The sequence below is a fragment of the Notamacropus eugenii genome, chromosome 3, assembly GCF_028372415.1.
Source record: "Notamacropus eugenii isolate mMacEug1 chromosome 3, mMacEug1.pri_v2, whole genome shotgun sequence".
Taxonomy (NCBI): Eukaryota; Metazoa; Chordata; class Mammalia; order Diprotodontia; family Macropodidae; genus Notamacropus; species Notamacropus eugenii.
The window spans coordinates 157,751,341-157,775,939 of record NC_092874.1 but is presented as its reverse complement, the minus strand read 5'-3'; the positions used below and the strand labels follow the sequence as shown (position 1 = coordinate 157,775,939).

The following is a 24,599-nucleotide window of genomic DNA, read 5'->3' as shown; positions in this document are numbered from 1 at the left end:
GCTGTGCTAGTTTTGCCATCTTTAAAAGTCACTTGATTACTTTAGAGCTCCTTTTTGAAACTCTGGAAAACATTCCATCATAAAGGGAAATAAATATTTATAGACCTTTTGGATAGCTGAATTATTATTTGTTAAATACTTGATTTTTCTTAGATCATAATGATCAAAAAATTAATAACAAACAAAAAGCAAAAGGAGCAAAAGGAAAAAAAGACATTTCAACAACATGACTACTACATAATAATTTTGAGTAACCACTATGAGCATTGTATGGAAGAAAGTCATTATGAACTCTTCTCTTAGACTCACAGCTGAGCACAAAAGAAATTTGTAGTTGGTAATGGTAGATACTGGTAATGGTAATGGTTAGGCATTGAAGCTTTATTCCCAAGCATATTGTTTATAAAATCACTAATACAATATCCTATGTAATTTTTCTCATTAATAATTAAGCAAGGTGCACAACATTAGTTTTAATTAAGAATCTTAGAAACAGAAATAACCAGCTTGGAAAAACACATACTCTACACACATGGGCATGACCACATAAAGAAATGTATATACATAACTATACATATAGATTCACATGCATGCACACATTTGCAAATATGCACATATACTTATACGTATATATATATATATATATATATATATATATATATATATATATATATATATATATATATATATATATATATAATACCAAAACCTATACAACTTCATTGTTCTTCCGTGAAGAAAAAGTGAAAAATATGTTTTCATAATATCACTAATACATAGCAATTGGAAGTGGGCCAAAAGTTTTAGAGCAGTTTAAATTTTAATAACTTAAAACTGTACTGACTTTTGGGATAAACCATATGTAGCTGCAAACACATGGACATGCATAGAATAGAATCTGTTTAATACATAATATAAAATAAATATTTCATATTTGAGTCATTACTTTAAAATAATCGGACTCATTATATGCCACAGAATAATCAAACGTGTTGTTTTGTAGTCTTACTAGGAAGACGTTTTATGATTACTAAAGAATTCAGCATAAAATTTCTTTACTCTTAAATCATGTTTGACTTACATGCAACGTTTAAAGAGTTCATATACATTAAAGGAGCTACAATTGTTACATGAAACATACAATTGTAATAGCTATGTTTATTGGGATACAGAACAAACACTTCTGTTTTATTGGATTATAATTTCCACAAAATATTTGAGTTGCAAACATATTTGATTATAAATGTACACATATATATTACATATCCATGTACATGCATACATATATACATATATATACACACACACACACACATACATACATTCATTGTGTGTGTGTCACAAACTAGGTGACCAGCTTTATCAACATGTCTTATTAAAACCCAGCCAGTTCAGGTTTTCATTTGGACTGTTCAATTGATTTTTCAGTTGAATATTGATCACGTTTAAAATTAGTAGGTTAGGGCCTAGGTTACTGGCTTTTCTACTGTCAAGGGGTACAATGTGACCTAGGAGTAAAAAATAAACAAAGACCTTAGACTATGGCTCCTATCAGGATTGGAAACGTAACTTTCAGGAGCTAATCCCAGGAAAAGGATTTAAATTCTGCCAACTTCCCTCTTCCCTGTTCATACCACACCCCCATCTGTGAAATGACTGATATTACTGGTCTCACAGGAATATTATCCAGACAAAGAAATATATGAAAAGAAGTGAGGTAGAAAAAAAAAATCTGAAAATAGAACCCTGCCCCTTATGGCACTTGATCATTTTCAATAATATTTATAAGGTAGAAAACTTTTATCTTTAATTATTCCCTACATAATAAACTATATTTATCATTTTCATGCAATTTACTTATAAACAACAAAACAAAAAGTAGAAACTCCAAAACTCCAGAGAAAAGGAAACTAAATAAAACCTATTAATTTTATCTCAAGGGAAATCTCTGGATGTTGGTAGGATCCCAAATGCAGTATGAATAGAAAATGCTGCTTTCAAAATGGAAAGCACAGATCCAGTTCACAAATGTGCTTGCAAATTTTGCCTATGCACGATATTCATTACACAGTATAGCTACATTAAGTGAGACAGGGAGATGAAAATTCAGTAAAATATAGTTACAATTAGAAAGGGTGAAACAATAGAAAGAGATAATGGAGGGAACAATCATATACTCAAACCCAGGGCTAGGATAATGATCTAATGTATCTTTTTCATTTCTTCAATAACATGAATTTAAACTGATTGTTTTTCTTGTATGCTTAGTAGAATGTTAGACTATTGTAAAACAGAATATATTAATTTAGCAGAGGCTAACAAAAAAAGCCAGAACAATCAGCCTCTTAGCTCAGTAGTACAAACAACAGAAAATGGTGGCAAGTATAATTATTGAATAATTTAAAATGCAAAACATGGTCATTTTTTTATAATTTTTGCTTCAATTGAAATTTTTAAAGATTAAATCTCAATAAATGTTTGATGAGTTGAATCTTTACAAATTAAATGTAATTTCAAAGCTTTACTTTGTTATGTTAAGAAATGCATTTACTGGTACAAAGCTAATTAAAATACTCCTCATTATCTTATTGTTACAATTATCTCTTTGCTTAGCATTCAGTGGAATGAACAGTCATAATGACATTTTAAAGTTAAAAAAATTACTGTCTGTGCACATAGTAATATCACATGAAAGAATTTTTCTTATAATTTCCATCTAGCATGAAAAAAAAAAAAAACAATCTATGACTCTCTTATAAACAATCTCCCCCCTCCCCTGCCCCAACCAAGCTTGGCCCATGCTCCATTATTCTTCAGTCATATACAGTTTTGTAATTTGTTACATACCTGTTTTGTGGAAGAACTGCTCTAAATATTCTTTCAAGCAGAATAAGGAGAATTGGAGAAGTGCCAGGTAAGTTAGTTTTGCATTCACTGATAAATTGGGTTACCATAGCAATTCCATAGTCACTAAGTTTCTTAGCAACCTAGGACTCCATAGGCTGCCCAATACTTATGAGTCCACAGATCTTTCATCACCCATAAGCAAGAACTTCTGAAACACCCTGGCACCAAATTTCCCATGATGTCAATTTTATCATTTTTTTTAATTGGGGAAGCCAATAGATCAAAAAAAAAAAAAAACCCCAAAACCAAACAAACAAATGGATGCACAAAGAAAAAAAACACAGCAAGGATTAAACATTCCAGAATATAATTCTCCCTCTTAAAAAGAAAAGAAAAAAAGGAAATTGCTGATGTAAAATGGACATTTGTGGGGTTTTCTTATAAAGTCAGACCTTTTATATTTTGAACGTGAGAAAAACAATTCATAGCTGGATATTTTACAATTTTTGGTACTTGCATTTAGAATGACATTTTCACCTGCGTGAGGGAAAATTAAGACCTCTTGCTACAGAAAGCTGTCAATGTCAAAAGAAAAATTCTACTTAAATACTTGTTTAAAAGGACTGGTTAATGTATTAGCATAAAATTAGTCAGCTGTATCCTATTATATTGTGAGAGATATGCCACAGTCCAAAACAAACACATTTTGTAAACTTCAGTGGAGGAAACTGGAGATGAGTAAATGCTTTGGTCTTTTGCTGACATGCTTAGTATTTCAGAGTGCTTCATTATTTTTCACAATACCAACAGTATCAGGTAAAAGTGTGGCAAATGGGAACCTCAAGTCTGTAGAGGGGAAAAATGTTGGGGTTGGGGAAAGTCATTAGAAATTGGCTCCAAAGTCAGGAATACATCATTGAATGAGGTATTTTTGGAACCCCTAATACTTTGGCACTGATTCTGTTAGCATGCCCTCCTCCTGCCCCACCATTACAAACATGCCTGAGTATCGGGGGAAAGAGAGTGGAGGGCACAGAACACTGAACTCATTTCATCTTCTGACACTCCTTGTTGTCAACAACTTAAAATAATGTTATAATAAAATCAAGATACACTTAAATTCTGGAATATTCCTGGACAAGGTGACAGAGTCCCACTCTATCAAGGGAGAGTAGAAAATATAACATCACAGTCTGCCAAAGAGAAGGTAAAGCAGTACAAAGCTAAGTAGCATTTGTAGCCACTTTCTTTTCTCTTCAAGGATTCAGAGCTAGAAGTAACATTGAAGGTCATCACATACAAGTAGACTATTTTACAGATGAAAAAACAGACTAGGAAGAATCAAGTAATTGACTAATTATTCCTATTTCCATAATGAAAGGAAGAAATCCTTTTAATTTCTAAAGCTACCCATGAAAATTTAGGAATTACCCACAAATGAACTCTCTTACTGGTTACTTCAATTATTGCTTTTTCTGCCCCATAGCCAGAATAAACACCTGATTGCCCAAGTCAAAACCTTGCAAAAAGATGTAAGTGTTGAATAAGAGTAAAGGGAAACACCATATAATTAACAGTGATAATCTCTGAATTAGAAGCACTTTAAAAATATTTGCATGGGGAAATATGATGAACTGCCTGTCTCCTATATCACCATTTGCGTAAACTATCATGTAAGAAAAAGGAAGAGCCCAGTTCTTTTTCATTATAAAGAGATTAGGGAGGGTAGACTAAATTTGTACCTTTGTGTTTACTTTTTTCTACACACAATGCCTGGCACATAATGAGCACTTAAGAAGTGTTTGTAGACTGATACATTCCTATTTTTCACATATGAAATATAAATTCAATTCAAAAATATATCTTAAACAGTATTATATGAAAGTCACTGTGCTAGCTTCTGGGGATAAAAGTTTTGCTTGTTTTTTGTTGTCCTTTAATTACATAGATCCTACCCTCAAAAGAGATTATAATCCCATGGGAACATAAAACACCTTCACAAATAACACAAGTTAGATTAGAATAAGTATTAGGAAAGGTCAAACAGCAGAACTTGAAGGGGATGAAGAGGAATGAAAAGTTTGTGTGACAGATGACATGCCTTTTTTACACTAGCTACATGAAGGTGACCAACACAAACACAAATCCTCTGTTGGAACCCTCTAGTGTGGAAAATTTAGAAAAAAAATTACCAATCAATTTAAAGTTGATTTATTGACTTGAAAAAGAAGTATGTTCCTTTTTTCTGATACTTGTATACATTATACCCCTTTCCCTCCCCCAATTCAGTAAATTTTAATGTAATACTACAGTCAAGGTACGGGGCTAGGTAATGGAAATAAAGAGATAGATATATCCCATTCTCAAAAAACTTATCATTTGAGAGCTCAAGCTAAATGCTCTACTTTTTTATGCCTTTACAATCACCTGCAATAGTGTGCTATGTAAACAGGTGTTGGAAAAGAGTGGCAGCCAAGCTGATGATTAAAGTCATTACATTTGAAGGCAAAGTTTTCCACTTTTTTTTTACTAAGTAGCTCCAGAACCAAATGTCCAGGATAATGATGCCCAAACCCACGCATCCATCAGGATGCCTAATTTCTTCGTATTTTTTAGTAGAGACAACAAGATCCGCATGCAAAAACAAAAACTAAATAAAAGCAATGTATTTCAAGACATCATGAAACCTACAATTTTTTTTTCTATTACAGCAACCTCTAGACTTGAATGTTTAAGTCATCAGGGGCATAGCCATCCAAATGATCTACAGAATACATACATTTCCCAACGAGAAGTCCAGGAACAAGATCACCAATGTAAACCAGCCAATGAAATTGTTGTTGGAAGACTACGTGGCTAACACTGCAGGCTCTTACTTTTTTTTTGACCTGTGTCCAGAGCCGAAGACTGCCATTTATCAGTCACCCTCACCTTCACATATCCAAGAATGGCTGCTGAATTTGATAAATACTCAAACAAGGCTGTGGGATGGCCAGGTCAATTTAATCTCTCAAAACAGTAACTGCCAAACTATTCATCACAGCTCTTTCCTTTTTAAAATAATTACTCTTTGGCTTTTAAAAGAACACAGCAGTACTTTTCTCTTCAGGGATTTTACTGCTTGCTCCTTCCTAGTAATTCCCTGGTCTCTTTTCAACCTATGTCCTAGCCTATAACTTTCCCACCTCTCTTAGGAACCATGCAACAACATAGCTACTGGCTTTCCAAGAGGAGTAGGGGTGGAGAGGTTTTGGCTGAAGCATCAACATACTTCATCTTTTCTGATTTATCAACATACTTCATCTTTTCTGATTTATAGGAAGATAGAGAGGAAGGTAAAAGTGAAAACGCCCTATCTAGACTTTCAACACTTTACAAAGAATTTGATGCATTTTGCTTCATTAAAGACATACACATATGTATAAAAAGATTTGTATTAACTTCTCTGGAATTCTACAGGATAATTTTAGGCAATTGTATTGCTGCATTCTGTAATGACTAGATTTTATTTTCTATAAAAACATATCTCGGGAAACCCATTTTCTCTATACAAAAGAAAACTGACTTGAAATTAGAATGCTTAGGTTTAAATTGTAGCTTTACTCCTCACTAGCAAAGCATGTGTCCCCCTCTTTGGGTTTCTGTTTCCTCATGTATAAAACTGAGAGAAGTGGATTAAATGACTTGTAAAGTACTTTGGAGCTCTAACATTCTATAGGTTTCTATGATTTCTCACCCCAAGTTACTTACAGATGTAGATGATTATTCCCACCTAGTTCAAGAGTTATTTCTTCATTTTTTGGCTGGCTCTTCTCATTATTACATGTTCTTCTGTTGACTTTAATCCTCTTTATCCTCCCATATTAGTATTACACCTAGCTATCTACTTCTTTGTCCATGTCTTCTGTCTGTCCTAATTCCAATGTAGTTTATCCATCTTTTGTTTTAACTCTTATCTTTCCATTTGCCATGCTCAGTTCTTTCCTAGTTCTTTTCTGAACCCTTTTTTGTGTCTTTCCATTTTGATTTCTATTTTACTTCCCTGTCCTTATAATTTCTCTTTCAGTAACTCTAACATACTCATATACACACATGTATATTTATATAGTATCTATCTATACATCAAAGTAATTTTTGCTTCTTTCTCATCCCTACATTCTGTCTTCCTTTTCAGGATCTACTCCATGCAGTGTCTCTTTTGGTTTTCTTTTTTAACCATTAAAAAGAATAATCACATTCCTTCACATCCTTTTTACTCTTTCCTCATATTTCTGAATTAACTCTTCTGTAAGAAACTTGGGACATGCAGTTTAATTGAAAAATAATATTTGGGCCCCTAAAAGCTCAAATACAACATAAAACATTTGAGGAAATATAGTCTCTGCATATGGATGTGGTTAATAACAGAGTGGGAAAAGGAACACGATAAAAATATCTTTAGATGAAGAGTGACAGATACAGAGAGGGGTATAAGATTTTCCAGTGTTTTCCCTTATTTCCTTGTCTACATTTACTTTCTTGCATTTTCTTTTGTCAGATATTTAGTCCTGTCACACTTCTCCTAGTTGTGCTTTCTAAACCATAAATTAGCAGTTTTTCATTTTGTTTAGTTAGACAAAGGCTACAATAAAAATCCAATATCTTTTTATATTTTTAGCAGGTTGTACCAAACAGAAGTAATACAAAAGTTTTAGGCTGCTATTTCTTTTCAAAATCTGTCTCTGTCTCTTTTTTAATCTACCATTTCTAAAATTTCATTGTATCCTACCTCTGACACATACTGCCTGTGAGACCCTGAGCAAGTCATTTAACTCAATGCCTCAGGCAACTCTATAAGACATTAAGTTGTAGAATGTTATATTGGGAAGTCAGACTACGAGGAAGTCACTTCTCCAGTAAAATCATATGTAAAAACATTTCTTCAAAATAAATATGGTTTAGGTTGAAGAAATTAAAGGAACCATAAACTTCAATTTAATAAGAATTTAAAATTACTCTACATGCAATATGATTGCATTATTCTGACTTAGGTTTATAAAGCAACTTGTACATATTGCAAATGAAAGATGTTACTATCTGCTACTAAATGCGCTACTTTCTTTTATAATTTGAAAAGTAGACAGGTGATTAAAAAAAGCATCTTTTTCTCAAAATATTTTTAAAATATTCCAATTTTATTTTCTAGTCATGTGACTATATGTACCGTGTGTATATGTATATATATATATGTGTGTGTGTGTGTGTGTGTGTGTGTGTGTGTGTGTGTGTGTGTGTGTGTGTGTGTGTGTGAGCCAGAAAGAGAAAGAGATACAGAGAGAGACAGAGACAGATACAGAGAAAGAGAGAATACAAAAGAGTGAGTTGTTGGGAAATCAAATGAGTCTATTTAATATTATACATACTACCCATTTATTATTAAAGTTATGTTGAATCAATGAAAAATAACATATAATTTTTGAGCCATTTCAGTAGGTTAAGAACTATAAGTGTAGAGGACATATCTATGCTAAGCTAAATGCACCTAAATCCTATTTACAGCAAGTATTGCTTCACTGGATTTTTCTGAAGAAATTCAAATAAAAGTAGTTTTGTATATTTGTAAACAAGACCTAAACAGATCATCTTGCAGTGAGAAAACAGCCAGCCCCTGAAGTGTCAGGAAAAAGTCAGAGGGAACTAATGATCTAGACTGGAAGCAGTAAATAATCATGTTTAGAAATATAGAATCTCTTGCTAAACATACCTGAGAGGAACCTAGTATAACCCTCTGTTTATATACATGCATTGCTTCTAGAACAACGACCAATTTGCTTTTGATTTAACAAATCTAGTGACATAATTTACTACCTAATAGAATAAACTATTCCATTTTAGGGCAACTTCATTAGAAAGTTCTTCTTTTAACCTTCCCCCAAATATATCCCCTCAAAATTTCCCAATTTTCTCCTTTGTATACAGAGCAAGTATAATCCCTTTTCCATATGGCAGCCCTTCATGGGCAATATGGCATCATGGAATGAGCAGTAACTTGGGAATTGGGAGAGTTGATATCAGGAGACATCTAATTCCTAGATTCACCTTTAATTAGTGCTGTGTTTTTGAGTAAATCCTTTTTTAAACCTCTAAACCTCAGTTTTCTCTCCCATAAATGCAAACATTAGACAAATGGAAATAATTGGGAAAAAGTAATCATGATCCTCAAAAGTCATTTCATTTCCATTCTAAATGTTTTTTGTTGTATTGACATATTTCCATGAATAAACTCTCCCTCATTGGAACTACTGTGGGATATTATATAGGAGATTTTCAGTTTGAATAATAGGTTGGATCTCTAAGATCCCTCCTAAGTCTGAGTCTATTAAGAGAATAAGTAACCAGATAGATGACATATTGTTTAACAAAAGCATCATTATATTTATCAGGAAGTACTTTCTATTTCTCCCCTGTCTCATCATATAAAATTTCCTGACAAGATGGAGATACTTATATTTCTGTTTATTTCTGAACTGAATACAAGAAGCAGGGTTTAGGAGCCCTAATCTTTAATTACACAGGTATGTTTCTTCCCTTTACCTCAGATTAAAAATAATTTCTTTTACTCCCAAACTATTAATGTTCTTTTAAACCATTACTAACCTTACCAGAAGCAGTAGACAACTTGAAGTCTGATATCTGCTCCCATTCTCAATAATTTATTCTGAGAGCCAGGACTACTCTTGTTCATGTTCTACAGCTCTTCTGAATCAACTAATAAGGAGGCAATAAGTCCATTCCTGTTAAAACTCTCCCCTTTCCAAGTAAGTACCATTTAAATTCCTTGAAGAAGGAATTTCCTGTTAATCTGTCCAAAAAACCTAAGCTTTAAAGACTCTTAAGCTAGGTGAACTGATGGTGGTGGCAAGATTCAGTATGTGGGTAACATGTCTGAAGTGAGTCCAATGGGCAGGTGTTCAGGGGGAACTAAAACATCATAGGCATTCATTTCATGAATTCTGATTAATTCAATAATGAGTAGCTTGATGTTTTCCATTGTCCTTTAAATAAATACTTTAGCAAAAAATAAACAAATAAAAATGGCTGTGCAAGTTTCTGTCATAGATGCAGCATGGATAACAGATAGGGTTCTGGACTAGGAGCCAGAAAGACTTGGATTTAAACCCTGTCTCTCATACTTTCTAGAGTCACCTCATCTCTATGCTGTATGAAAATCCAGAGTTTTACTGTAGACTGTGATAGACTTTTTTCAGTTAAGAGATGATCAGATTAGTAGGAATAACCAATCTTGGCTCCAGAGAACAAATTATGAAACATTCTTCCCTCTATCCTTTGAGGAAAGGAACTATGGGTGCAAAATGTTGTATATATTGGCAGAAGAAGTCATTTTACCCTGATAACATAATGGATGACTCTTCATTGTACAATGGCTAAAACAATCTATTCAAAATGAAGCTCATGGGATATTATTTCACTATAAAAATAAAAGTATGAAGAAGTTAGAGAAACTTGTGTGAACTAAGGTTGAGGAAAATTTATAAAAAAAAGTAATATGATGTTAAGGAAAATAACATTGGCCAATGCAATAACCAATCTTAACTTCAGAGGATTGACTGTATAGTTCACCCTCCCTTCCACAGAAAGGTGGGAGACTACAGGTACAATACGAGACATACATTGTTAGGCATGACCAATTTTTTTATTTGTTTTGCTTAACTACTCTTCATGTTTACAAGGGATAGTTCTTTGAGGTGGGAGGAAGGCATTGGGAATTGACAGCAATATTAAAACTTCAAAAACATATTTATTTTAAAGTCATTTGTCAGCTGTTTTTTTTTTCACTTTTTTTTTTCTTTATTGCAGAGGGTAAGAGAAGTAGATTGGAAAATTACTTGAGTGCAAAAGACACAAATCCCCAAGCTTTCATTGGCTATGAAAGCACCAAAGTATATTACATCTTGTTATAAATTTGATCATGTCACTCCTCTCTGTTCAATTCTTTTCAGTAACTGTTATCTGACATACTTTGTTTAAGCTTATTTCACACTATACCTCATCATATACTCTAAGTACTATCTATAGGGACCCGTTCTTCCCATGAACATCACACTTGATACTTCTGTGTCTTTATTCCCTTACTCACACTAGAATAGCAAAAGTCTAATATTGATACATTAATAGTTAATGTATGAAACAGTAATATAAGGCCATGGTTATCATATCTGTAAAAAATTTATTATAATAATGGACTTTGAGAAATGTACATTTGTCAAAAGTGTTTACCACTATCGTGGAGGATGTTCTGTGCAGAGTCTAGTTGAAGAGGTCAATTCCTGATGGACAGTGCAATACAGTAGATCTTGTTTGCAAATAAATTTTGTTTATTGCGTCACACAAGAAGAATAATACTACAATCTTTTTTCAATGAAATCCATAGGCATTCAAAAAAGATGAGCTTTACAATCCACTTAGAGAAAAGAAAAAAAAAGTGATGCAAGACTTCTTTATTATGAAATATCATCTCAGTTACCCAAGCTCACATCCTATGTCATCTTTGACTGCTCACTCCCATTGCTCATATCAATCTGATGCCAAGTCCACTTTTTTCTATTATTGCAATATCTTTTGTTTCTATCCTTTTCTATCCCTTGACACTGCCAAATTCCTGATTCAGACACCCATCACCTGACACCAAGACTCAAGCTTCTCTAGCTTATTATTTAGATTTTGATGGCCTAGAATGAGTGCAAATAGAAAGTGTTTTCTGTTCTGCCCAGAAACTTTAGGGATTTTCCCCTCTGAGATTGATAATTTTGCAATGGTAAATTAGGCAATCTTTTGTCTCAGTACTTACCCAGTCCTAGTCATTGAATGGGCTTACCTAGACAAACTGAGACCTTAATTTAGAAAGGCCAAGGTCATCCACTACATCCTAGGCCATTGCCAGTCATCTTGACTTTGTTTAGCCACTGGACTTTGATGATTCTCGAGGAGAGAGTGAGGCTGATGATTTTGTGCAGCTCTGCCTCACTTAAATCCAACTCAGATGGAACTCAAGATATCACCCTCATGAGGTTATTGGTCCTCTTTGAGAACAAGAATGAACAATGATATCAACAACTGTGATATCTTACTGGTTGTTCTCCTTACTCCAAGCCTCTCTCAGTCCCAGACAACTCTTCCCTAATCTATCAAAGTGATTTTCCTTGAGTGTAGATCTGCTATGTCACCCCTTAATCAATGAACTACAGTAGTTCCCTGTGTAAAATCCTCTGTCTTTTAAAACTCCTCATTACCTGACTCCTTCCTACTTTTCAAGTCTTCTTGCACATTCTGCTCCATGTCGTCCATGATACAGCTGCTCCTTGCTGTTTCTCACACAAAATGTGCCATCTCACATTTTTTTTATGCTTGGAACAATCTCCCTTCCTTATCAAAGCATCTTGACTTCCATGGTTTCATCCAAGCTTAGCTAAAATCTTCACCTTCAGCAAGACATTTTTCCAGGTTCCCTAACTAATAGTGCCTTCCATCAGTTATATCTCCAATTTAGATATTATATATCTTGCCTATACATAGTTTTTTGTACGTTCTCTCTCCTTCATTTTCTACCATTTGAATGTGAGCTTCTTAAGGTCACATTATTTTTTTCTTTTTTTCTTGTATTCTCAGGTATCATCACAAGGTTAGCACATACTAAGTGATTAATAAATATTTGCTAATGGACTGAAATGCATACAACTATATAGAGAAGCCATTGAATTAGTCCATCAGATTACATAATTATTAAAAGGACTACAATGAGAATGAGCCTGCCTTCAATGAAGAAAGAATGGACTATATTTAACCTGGAAAATTGTGATGCATTTTCAGAATCACAAACTGCATCCTAACCCCAACATCCAGGTTTTGAATAGCGATATTCATAAATGATCTTAAATGCATCATCTTATTTACATGAAAAATATTAGTAAACTTATGTATCAGAATATTGAATCATGTTCTCAAGAGCCTTAGACTTACTCATTTTCTACACTGTCACTTATTACACACTTTGATAGCATCTAGTCATTGTCATTGTGTAGTATTGCAGAACAGATATGCTCAAAAGATAAAATTTTAGTGAAGAGAAAGAGAAATACACAATGCTCACAAATTTAATTTTTAAAGACTGGAAGGAGATAAAGGAGTCCAAAGGTTGGGACAATAAGAATCACCATTTTTAGTCTGTGAACAATCTTCAATCTGATTGTTGGTTCTTTAACTATGATTAGTCCAAAGACTAATTGAAAACTTTTGGCAAAATGTGATCAAGATTCCTAAAGATGTGGATGGTTTATAACTATCATGCTTAGGAGGATTTTCCAAGGCATTGAAATAAAAGATTCATCTGAGAATTTGATAATATGTCAAACTGGTAGCATATGGAGGAAGTGGATCATGGTCTAAATAACCAAAAATATTGTAACCATTGGATGAGAGGGCAAGAAGTTTTTCTGTATATTCTTTTAGTGTTAAGATTCAATGGTTATCATAAACTAGGTAGATGGGTAGCTAGAGAAAAGATAGTTGATAATACCTGAACAAATGTAGTCAAGATGGGGTTACTTGAGACTCAGGTAATCTGAACATTTAGTTATATGCTATGCTTTCCTCCTGCCATACTTTTCCATTCTAGTGTTAGGGCCAGAATCCATAAAAGAAGCAAGTATCAGGGATTTCACACACACACACACACACACACACACACACACACACACACACACACACACACACCACTTGAAAAAATATTTAAAATCATTATTAGAGAAAAGCAAATTAAAGCTACTCTGACCATTCACTCTTCAAATTGGGATAGTTGGCCCATAGTTGGAGATGGAGGACACAAAAAAGGTTAAGAACTCTTGCTGCTCCATATCATGTTGCCACTCATTGGCTGATGAATAACTGCTTGTTACCTAATAGAGAGGCTCATCCAGAGAGAGAGTGGCAGATGTAAGGACAATGGCTATGTAGGAATTGTGTAATTAGCATGTGATAGTCACTGGACTGAGCTGCTGTAGGATAGTTAGGTTAAATGTAACAATATCAAACTGTGTCAATTAATTGGTTTATACCCAATAAATTTCCAGCAAGAAACACCTATTGATGGAATATATAGATTATATTTTATGGACATTTTTTTCCAAGTGGTTACTTAAATTTTTATTTCTTCTTTTGATAATTGCACATTTTTATTTAACCACTTATCTATCAGAAAAGAATTATTAATCTTATTCATTTATATCACTTTGCTCTAGATTATGGACATTAAATTTTGCTTCAGTTTTGCCAGAGGCATAAGACAAATATGTGTCTGTCAAAAAAACAAAACAAAACAAAATACCAACTTTACAGATCCTATTGGCCCTGTTGGTTCGAGTATGGGGATAGCGTTTACCTGACCTGATGTTCATTTCCATCTTCTTTTGCCCTTAATTTCCTGGGAGAACTTTACTATATCTTAGTCCCCTGGGCTTTGAAAAGGAAAAAAAAATGGTCATAGTTCCAGATATCTAATTGTACCATGAGAAAATATACAAAAAGTTCCTTAAATTCTTGAAACAAATGTACTTTTTCTTCAGGGAAAAGGCCTGATAAAGATCTTAAAAAAATACCTGGTATTTGTTACTTTTTTATTAATTATGTAGGCTCCTGGTGTGTTTAGTACAGACCTTGGCAAAACAATGGTGAGTTTGACTTATACCAAAAATATAGTATACAATCTTAATAAATGCCTTAACATCGTTACAATAAAATTATTTTAAAAACTCTTCCAGGAAGTGGTTAAAAGTCCAGGGACTACATACAGAAACAGCATAATTTGGAGTCACAAGTGATCACAGTTTCATTATTTGCTTTGTCAAACATCCTTCACTCTCCTGCTTCTGGGCTTTGGACAAATTGTCCCTATTCTCTGAAAATCATTTCTGTCTGTTTTCTAGCCAAATTCCTACCTACTCCTTAAAGCCCAAATGAAATACCACCTTGTCTGTGAAGCCTCTCTGCAGCCTCCTCACCCTCTCTGTTATGATGGTTTTTTTAACTCCCTTTAGGCATATTATCTGTTAGATCTCTTTCAGCTTGGCTACTAGCTACCAGCAAACACCAAGATAATAAGGATTATGTCTGATTTAAACTTCACATGTGTTCCTGTTTTTATTATACATTTATAGGTTTCACTGAATTGGCTGACATTACTGGCTCACAATCTATGTTGCTTTAAGGATTGCATAGCAATTTCCTCCCAGAAACCATATGATGTCTATAGTGTAAAATCATTCCTATTTTACAAATGAAAAAACAACATTTAAAAAGGTTATGTAAAATTGCCATCTAGTGCTAGGCCCAGGAGTAATGTTCAAGCACTTTTCCCTCTTAGCCCAACATTCTTTTTGTAAGACCACACTTTCTAGAACTAAACTATATGACTATATCACAAGCTTTATTGACAGCAACGTTTTCCCAATTGTCAACTCCAATAGCCTGTTTTCATTCCTCCTACTTCTTGACGCCTCTTCAGCTTTCAACACTGCTAATTCCTGTTCTTGATTCTCACTTCTCTCTAGGTTGTTATGACACTGTTCTGTCCTGGTTCTAGTCCAACCTATCTGACCACTCCTTTTCAGTCTCTTTTGCTGGATCTTTATCCAGATCATGACCTCTAACTTTGGGATATACCCAAGGCTCTTCCACCTCCTTGTAACAATTACTTTTTCAATTGGTGATCTCAGCTTCCATGGACTCAATTATTATTTCCATGCAGAGGATTCTTAGATCTATTTAGACAGCCCCAACCTTTCTCCTGACCTCTAGTTCTATATTTGAAACTCCCTGTTGGATATCTCAAAATGTATGTTCCATAAGCTTCTTAAAACACATGTCCAAAGCTGAACCCATTTTTCTTTTTTCTTTCTTATCAAAGATTAATTTATTTTAAACTTAAATATACAATAAGAAAAAAGAAACATAAATTTAAATACAAAATAAGAAAAGAAGAAAAGCATTGCTATATGCATAGAACAACATAAAAAGCGATTCAAAATACATGGCAATAAATCTCCATTTTCAAGAAAGCTTACATAATAAATACAACACATTATGTTCAGAGCTATCCATCTTTTTTTGGTTTGCTTTTTTTTCTTTTGTTTTGTAAGCTTTCTTTTGTTTTTTCTTACTTCTTTATCCCCCCTTCCTCCTTTCTACTTCTCAAGAAGGCTTTTTTTTAATCATGACTTTCATGTACTCTAATAATTCTTAAATTATCTCTCCTGGATCTATTTTCCAGGTCTTTTTCCCATTCCTGTTAATCTAAACACCCTTCTCTACCTCACCTTATACTATTTCCTCCTCTACCTCTTCTCTATCTCCTTAGCCTTTTAGTTTTTTCTGAATTTAGAAGAATTTTATACCCTTACATATATACATATATGTGTATGTGTATGTATGTGTGTGTGTGTGTGCACGCGCGCATATATTTATTTCCCTCTTTAACCCATTCTTGACAAAAGTAAGGTTTCAGATGTACCAGTCCTCTTCCTCCATCTAATTCCTCATACTTCATTTGTAAAAGATAATTGCTCTTTTTACCTTTTTCTAAATGGTTTTACTTTTTAGATTCACATCATACTCAGGTCTACCCCAGACTTTCTTTCCAACTACCCAATTACTAATAGCAATCTTAGATATGTGTTTTACATTTCCTCATATAAAAAGTAAACATTCCAAATTTATTGAGCTGCTTGTAATTAGTCTTTTATATGTCTCTTATATTTCTCTTGGGTCTTACATATCAAATCTTCTATTAAATTCAGTTTTTTTCAAACAAAATCCTGAAAGTCTGGCAATTCATTGAATATCCTTTTTTTTTTTCATTCAGGATTATACTTAATTTTTCTAGGTATGATATTTTCAGCTACAATTCCAGTTCTTTTTGATATATAGTGTTCCTAGACCTGTGATCTTTTAGTGTTGTTGTGGCTAGTTCTTGTGTGATTCTAATTGTAGCACCACCATATTAATTTTTTTCTTGTTGTTTATATTTTCTGCTTGAGCTGGAGGTTTCAAAATTTGACTATGCTATTCCTGTAGGTTTTCCTCATAGGATCTCTGGTGATTGGTGGATATTTTCTATTTCTACTTTCCTCTCTTGCTCTAACACTTCACGACACTTTTCTTTAATTATTTCTTACATTATTGTATCAAGATTTTTTTTTTATCATAGCTTTCAGGTTGTCCAAGTATTCTTATATTTTTTTTCTTCTTGATCTGTTCTTCAGATCAGTTGTTTTTCTTATGAGATGTTTCACATTCTTTTCAATTGTTTTCATTCTTTACATTTTATTATTTCTTGGTCTCATAACTTTATTAGTTTCCCCTTGACCAATTATTATTTTCAAAGAGTCATTTTCTTCAAGATTCTAAAGTTCCTTTTTCAATTGGTTGGCTTTTCATAATCTTCTTGTTTTCTTGTATTGTTCTTATTTTTTAAAAGCTTTTCCCCAATCTCTTTCATTTGATTTTTAAAATCTTTTTTAAGTTCTTTTTATGAATTCTTTTTGGGCAGGCAACCATTTGACATTACTCACTGGAGTAGAAAAGACTTTTTTTGCTTTAGCATCCTCCTCCAAAGATGAACCCACTGATCTTCTCTATTCCCATAGTAACTTCATATAATTGAATTCTTCCTCCTTTGCCTGTGCATTGTTTATTTGTAGTAGCTTATTTTTTATAATCACCTCTCCTCTTAAGGTAGGAGGGATGGTGCCTCTAGCCTCATATCTTCCTTCAGTTCTCCCCTAGGGCCTAGAACTAGAACCAAGACCTCCAGGCTCCTGTAAGTACACACAGCCAATGGCATCCCCACTCCACTGCTTCTGCACTTACATGTCTCTTGCTGTTTCAATGGAACTAGGCTGGAGGTGTTTGCTCTTCATGGGGACCAAATCTTGGTCCTGGGATTTTTCTTCAGATTTTCTCCTTATTGTCCCAGGAGGACTACTGTTCTGCCCCAACTCTTGTCTATTTTTACCAGTCTATATTTCTCCTGATGAGTTATTTTATCTTGTTTGTGGGGAAATATGGAATGCTTGAAATTTTCTGACCTACTCTATCATCTTCCCAGAATCTTCTCACTCCTTATCTTTCCTTCCAAATTCTCTCCTATTCTGCATTATCAAGTTACTATTTAGGGTACCACCATCCTCCCACTCACTAAGGTTCAAAACCTAGATGCCATCCTAAACTCTTCATTTTCTCTCACTCCCATTATCAAATCTGTTGCTAAGTGCTATTGATTCTATCTGGGCAAAATCTATTGTATCTATCCCCTTCTGTCTTTGCACACTGTCATTGCCCTGCTAACGGCCTTAATGACCTTCTTACTGTAATAACATGTCTGCCTAGAAATGTGTTTTACAACATAATCATAATTTTGTGTATAGCTAAAAAAAAGTTGTAGGTTTTCAGCATGAAATTTAAATAATTTATCAGTAAGCACTTACTCCATGTTTACTATATTCCAGTCACTAGAAGATAATCCTGAATTTTCTTGCTTAAAACATCTCTTAAATGAAACATTGAGATATAGTCCTAACAGTAGAGTTTTCACCAAACTAATGATTCTTTTTGTGAAATCTTAACATGTCTATATTGTTTTGTTCTGCTAAATGGCTTCTCTTTCCCTCTTTTTAATTATTTGTTATAAAGAGTAGTTCTTTGGGAGAGAAAACGGAAGGGAGCACTGGCAAATAGGTGATATAAAAATAAAAATAATCAATAAATATTTTAAAAGAAATTCAAACTCTGAAGAATTACTGATACAGTAACTGTTGACTTAAAGTAACTATGCTTTCAGAAATCTCTCTGGCTCATCTTGAATGAAGTTTAAATGGAGAGGAATCTCATTATAGAATAATTTGTGTTATACAGAGCTTGCTGATATATTCCTTGCAACTTCTGGTCAGGGATATGTATGACTTAGCATTGGGTCCCATCAAATGAGGAATTCCCTAACTGCTTCTGACCATATGGGGATTCAGGGCTGAAAGGACTTGGCATTTTACTATGTTGTGGCAAACCCTACATAGGGCCCCAGTTCTTTCCCATCACTGGGACAGGGGCAATATGGTGAGGTGTCAGGGAAGAGAGGAGACATCTGCCATGCTTTCTCTGCTTTTTCTCTCTGGTGTGGCAAGTTATATACTGACTCTAGGCTCCTAGTGAGAGGTATGAAAAGAGAGACTATGTTCCTCCCCCTCTGCTATCAATTCCATAGTATAGACCCACCTAAATGGAGCTTGTGCCTGGGCCTCTGGCTGATTTTCCTGCTTTCTGTTTTCTTTCCTGAGAAAGTGATAGAATATCATCTCTTATGGAGCCATGCCTGGGCTTGGGGGTGACCCTGTAAGTTCAAAACATCCAGAGGTCCTGATTACAGTATTTGTCAGAGAAAGCTTCTTCCCTGAAAAAAAAAAAGGTTTGCCTTCCCTGGCAAAAGGTTTGTTTCATGTCTGCCTGTTTTACCAGCAAATGACTTTTAGGTTATTGGGCAGTGTAAAGCCAAATTGAAATGCAAAAAAAACCTAATAATTTGTCCTTTATTCCTGATAACATATTTTAATAGACATTGTAAATTAAGTTACTAAATCTCATTTTAAATTGTTCTGTTTATGCTGGTTGTAAATGTTTCATGTTCAGCATTTTTCTTTTGTATGGGAATAAAACACTTGTATGTCTATGAGTAAACGTACTGTATTTGGTCAAGTCTGTTTGTCTGGTTGTGTTGCCAGCGCCACTGTGGAATGCTCATATGTGTAGGGGTTGGAAAAATATAAGATTCAGGGAAGACCCAGGAGTTTCTATTAGGTTGGAAGCTAAAAGTGGCTGAATTAGGTAAAGTTATACTGCTCACATGCCTTGGACTTCAACATGCCCAACTAAAGAGGAGTCAAGATGATGATGGAAAATCTCTCATTGAGAATTATTGAGAACTTGCCCTTGCAGGGAGGTCTCTCCATGGTACTGGATAGAATGCATAATTACCAGTGTTTATGGGGGATTTACCAGTGACAAGGTCCTTCTATTGACTAGACTCAGATGAATGGCTGTCAGCTTCACTTACTGGTTAATCAAAATTATGATATCCACACACTAGGAAGGAAACAGAACCATGTCTCATGACATTAAGGAGAAAATCGTGCACTTCTGAAATGATGGTATGGATACCTCAGTCTGGTCCTTAAGACTAGTCCTACACAGACCAAATCAGGAAGCCTTAAAAAGAGTAGGTGGTAGAGTCTCAATGCTATTTCCCTAGAATATAAAAAGAGAATTAGGCCAATGGATTAGTTCTCTGTGGGTGGTTAATCACGCACCACATAAACATGCACACACACACAACATTATCAATAGAACTACTTCAGATACAATTCAAGATTTTTCATTATAATCATGCCTAAGTAACATTTGATTTCTTTGTCTTAGAGATTACCTTAAGATTCATGACAATAACCTAAGAAAAAGATAACAGAAGACAAATAGCTATTATATAAACCATCTTGCAGACACATAGTCTCATTGTTTTACGAGTGAAGCGAATTTCTGTCTAGTGATGAAACACCAGAATTCACAGAAGTAAAAAGAGACTGTTAAGGATTCAAAGAGGACATATATAGTCATGCTAGCCAGGCTCCAACCAGGAGAGGGATATCACCCAAAGAAATATGGAAACACTCAAAGGAAAACATGAAGATTCCTGCTGCCCCCCCAACAAAAAGGTTAAAGTCAAAATGAGTTGCATCTATGCGATCAATTTTTTTTGCCCCCTTTTATTTCTTCTACTCACATCCCAGTATAGATGAATTTCTATTGTAAATGCCAGTAAGTGTTGGACCCAGTAGTCATGTTCAAGTTCTTTTCACTCTCAGCCCAAAATTCTTTCCACAAAATCACACTTTCTTGAACTCAGCTATCTTCCTATATTACATTGTTGACAAGTTAGCAGTGTTTTCTGAATGTCCAATTCCAATAGTCTTTTTTTATTTTTCATCCTTCTTGGTCTCTCTTCTGCCTTTGGCAGTTGTTCTGTGTCTCAGTATTCTATTACATCATCATATTTCTCCCAGATACAGTCATTATGCACTATATTGTCATATCATTCAGCACCCTTCACTGGTTTTTATTGCTCTTCAGAATAAAATTTCTAGACCTGAGTCTTACATTCAAAGTCTTCCCTATCCTTAGTACCTCTGTACTCCTTTTTGAACCTTTCCATTCTTGTGCTACTCTCCTTCACATACCCAGGCTGTAAGAGAAGCTGATCTGCTTTCTCTACCCCTATGCAAGATCTTGCTGCTGTCACCAGACCTAGACTGCCTTTCTTCTCTCCCACACCATTAACTCTGAATTCAGGACAGATTTTGATCTTAAAAATTATTATCCCAGAAACATAAGCTTAAGGAAAGTTACACACCTTGACCTTACTTAAGTTAAATTGCTTACAAGTACTTAGCAATCAAAGGTGTTCATCTGGCATGCCCAACAATCCCTCCTTTCTCCCTCTTCTGCAGACAAGGTTCAGAAGTTTCTTGTCCTCAGCCCTCATTGCCTCAGGCCTTTGTTATTTCACTGATGCAAATTCACAACTTCCTAGTTGCATGAAAACATGAGCTAGGTGTTGTGCTTTGAGAAGAAACAGACTGACTCATAGACAAAGATTTACTGGATTATATGAAATGATATTTATTGAGGGCAAACGCACAGGTGATAGGCCACATACAGACCTGAGGAATACTTTTCTCATCAAAGAAGTCCCTACAGGAAACCCCATGTACAGAAGGGTGAGCACCAAACAGGGATGTAGAAAGAGAGACAGTATCTCAAGTAAAACAAGAAAAATGTATTTGGAATTTCTACAAATAGAGGAAAAGAAGATAGAGAAAGTCCAACTATCTTGAACTGGATACGTGACCTGTGAGCCTCCCCAGTTGTTCATCACCAAAAGGGAAGGAAGATGGGTACAAAAGGGGACTGTGTGCACTAAGGAATGACTTAAATCTAGCCATTCACTGCTATCATGTTTCACATGAACTTTATAGGTTCAGAGAAAAAGGGGGGAACCCACTTGAAGAGATCAGTACTTGATGCCCTCCAAAAAGTAGTTTTTTTGTCTATGAGGGAGGTCAAGTATGGAATTGCTCTGCATTCTTTTGTTGGTTTACATAAAACTTGTTCTACATCAAATTACTTGTTGGTCACATTGATTTCATGGGATGTGAGGCCTCGTAAAAACAAATTGTCACCTCTTTTTAATCCATCCTCTCCAGAGTCACTAACATGAAATTTCTAAAGAACAGGTCATTCTCCTGCTAAAAAAAGCTTCATTGACTAGGTGAGAGTAATTTCCTAGGTTGTCCAGTGGATAGATAGTGCTGTATGTGAAGCCAGGAATAACTGATCAAATTCAACCTCATACACTTACTAGGTTTGTTACCTTGGGGTTTGTTACCTTGGGAAAGTCAATTAATCTCTGTCTCATTTTCACATCTATAAAACAAGTATAAAAATAGCACATGCCTCTTGGAGTTGTTGCAAGGATGAAATGAGACAAGTTTTGCAAATTTATTTTATGAATAAATATTTGCAAAGTATTTTGGCAACCTTAAAGTGAAATAGAAATGTTAGCTCTTATTATTAGAGAATAAAATAACACCATACTTCATAGCATGTAATGCCCACTATAACTTGATTTCAACCAATCTTTCACAGCTGATTTGATATTACAACCTCTCATGCATTCTATTTTCCAACAAAACTTAGTTATTTCCTATTCCTATTTCACAATATTTTCTCCATTCATTGTGCCTTTGTACAGGCTAGCTATCTGCAGACCTTAGAATTCTGTGTCTTTTCCATCTCTTGGAATATTGGTCTCCATTAAAGGCTGAGCTCCTACACAAAGCCTTTCCTAATCCTCCTAAGTTGATAGTCACATTCCCTACCATGTTGCTAGGTAGGGGAGGCATCCTTGTGGTCACAATGCCCTGGGTTCAAGTTTCACATTTGCCAACCCCTGGCTGCGTGACATCTACCTCTTCAATGTTCCCATACAACTCTCAAGGACTAAACATTGAGAAATAGCTCCAGATCTACATTGGTAGAAAGGATTTCCTCACTGAGGCTATCCCATAATTATAAAATCACAGCACTTTCCCAAAACTCTATTTCTTTATCTGTGTACATTATGTAGGACATAAGGTCTTTGAAGAAAGGGAACATTTTCAATTTTGTCTTTATATTCTCAAGGACTAGTACAATGCCTATTATGTAAAAAACACACACACACATATATATATATATATATATATATATATATATATATATATATATATATATACATACACATATATATCTGTATGTGTGTGTATATATATATATATATGCATATATGTATGTATTTAAGTTTTCCAGAATAAAACTTTTGTCAAGGATAATATGAGCTATAGAAATTATTAACAGGATTTTGCATCACAAATCAGGGCCCAGTTGATACTGGGTTTAGTTACCTTTTCATTGTGTAAGATTATACAGTATACTTGACATATGCCTGAATTTCATCAGCACACTGATCTTACGCTTGTTTTTATTTCTAAATATTTATCTTGCTGAGCAGAGCATATTGTGAAAATCTTTTCCAAAGATCATAACAGAACATATGGTTGAACTAGCAATTAAAGCTTAGATCTGTGACATCTATCAGAATATGTGACTGTCACAGACAATATATGATCCTGACAATTAAAGATGTGCAGAGTCAAGAGTGTAGCCACCAATATTGTATGTGAATGGGAAGGGGTGAAATCCTTCAGCAATGAAAGCTTAATATTCCAAATAACTTCTCATCCACTTTTCCTTATTCAGTTTCTGTTTTCTTAAGACTGACTAGGGCGGAGCCAAGATGGCGAAGTAGAAAGACACACATACACATAGCTCCAAACCCACAACCCACAGAACATCTGTAAAAAGGAACTTACGGCGAATTCTGGAGCAGCAGAGGCCACAGAACAGTGGAGCGAAGGAGATTTCTGTTCCAGAGGGACCTGCAAACTTCTCGCAAAAGGTCCTTCATGCCACTGACTGAGTGCCTGGACTGGGAGCCGAGTACAGCGCGGCACCGAGAGGAGCAGATCCGAGCGGGCTTCAGGGATGGGATCTCCAGCGGCCGCATGGGTCCCTGCACCCACAGGTGACTGGGGTCAGTTAGAGGGTCTCTTTGGCTGGTTGAGAGGGGAGTGGGGTGCCCCCATAACTCAGGCCCCCTCGGGAGGCAGCAGCTGAGGCAGCGGCAGACCAGGGCTCCCCAAGCAGGCAGGAGCCTGGATCCATTGTTGAAGGTCTCTGCATAAAGCCCCAGAGGGAACTGAGCCTGAGAGGCGGCCCTGCCCCCACCTGAGCACCTGAACTTAATCTCACACGCCCAAAGCCCTGAGTCTGGGAAGCAGCATTTGAATCTCAGACCCCAAGTGCTGGCTGGGAGGATCAGGAGGCGAGGTGGGTGTGAGGAGAATATTTAGAGGTCAAGTCATTGGCTGGGAAAATGCCCAGAAAAAGGAAAAGAAATAAGACTATAGAAGGTTACTTTCTTGGTGAACAGGCATTTCCTCCCTTCCTTTCTGATGAGGAAGAACAATGCTTACCATCAGGGAAAGACACAGAAATCA

At 35.1% G+C, this 24,599-nt stretch overlaps 1 protein-coding gene across 3 annotated transcripts in view; it reads right to left on the bottom strand.

Moving 5' to 3' along the window:
- CD36 (CD36 molecule (CD36 blood group)) overlaps positions 1-24,599 on the bottom strand; it is a 122,860-nt gene that overhangs the window by 71,623 nt on the left and 26,638 nt on the right. Inside the window, exon 1 of one of the 3 annotated variants that reach the window (XM_072653204.1) lies at positions 9,484-9,550. The exons of the other annotated variants lie outside the window; for them this stretch is intronic. The gene's annotated coding sequence lies outside the window, so the exon portion shown is untranslated. Of the gene's footprint in view, positions 1-9,483; positions 9,551-24,599 lie in introns of those variants that run through there. 3 annotated transcript variants of the gene reach the window in all.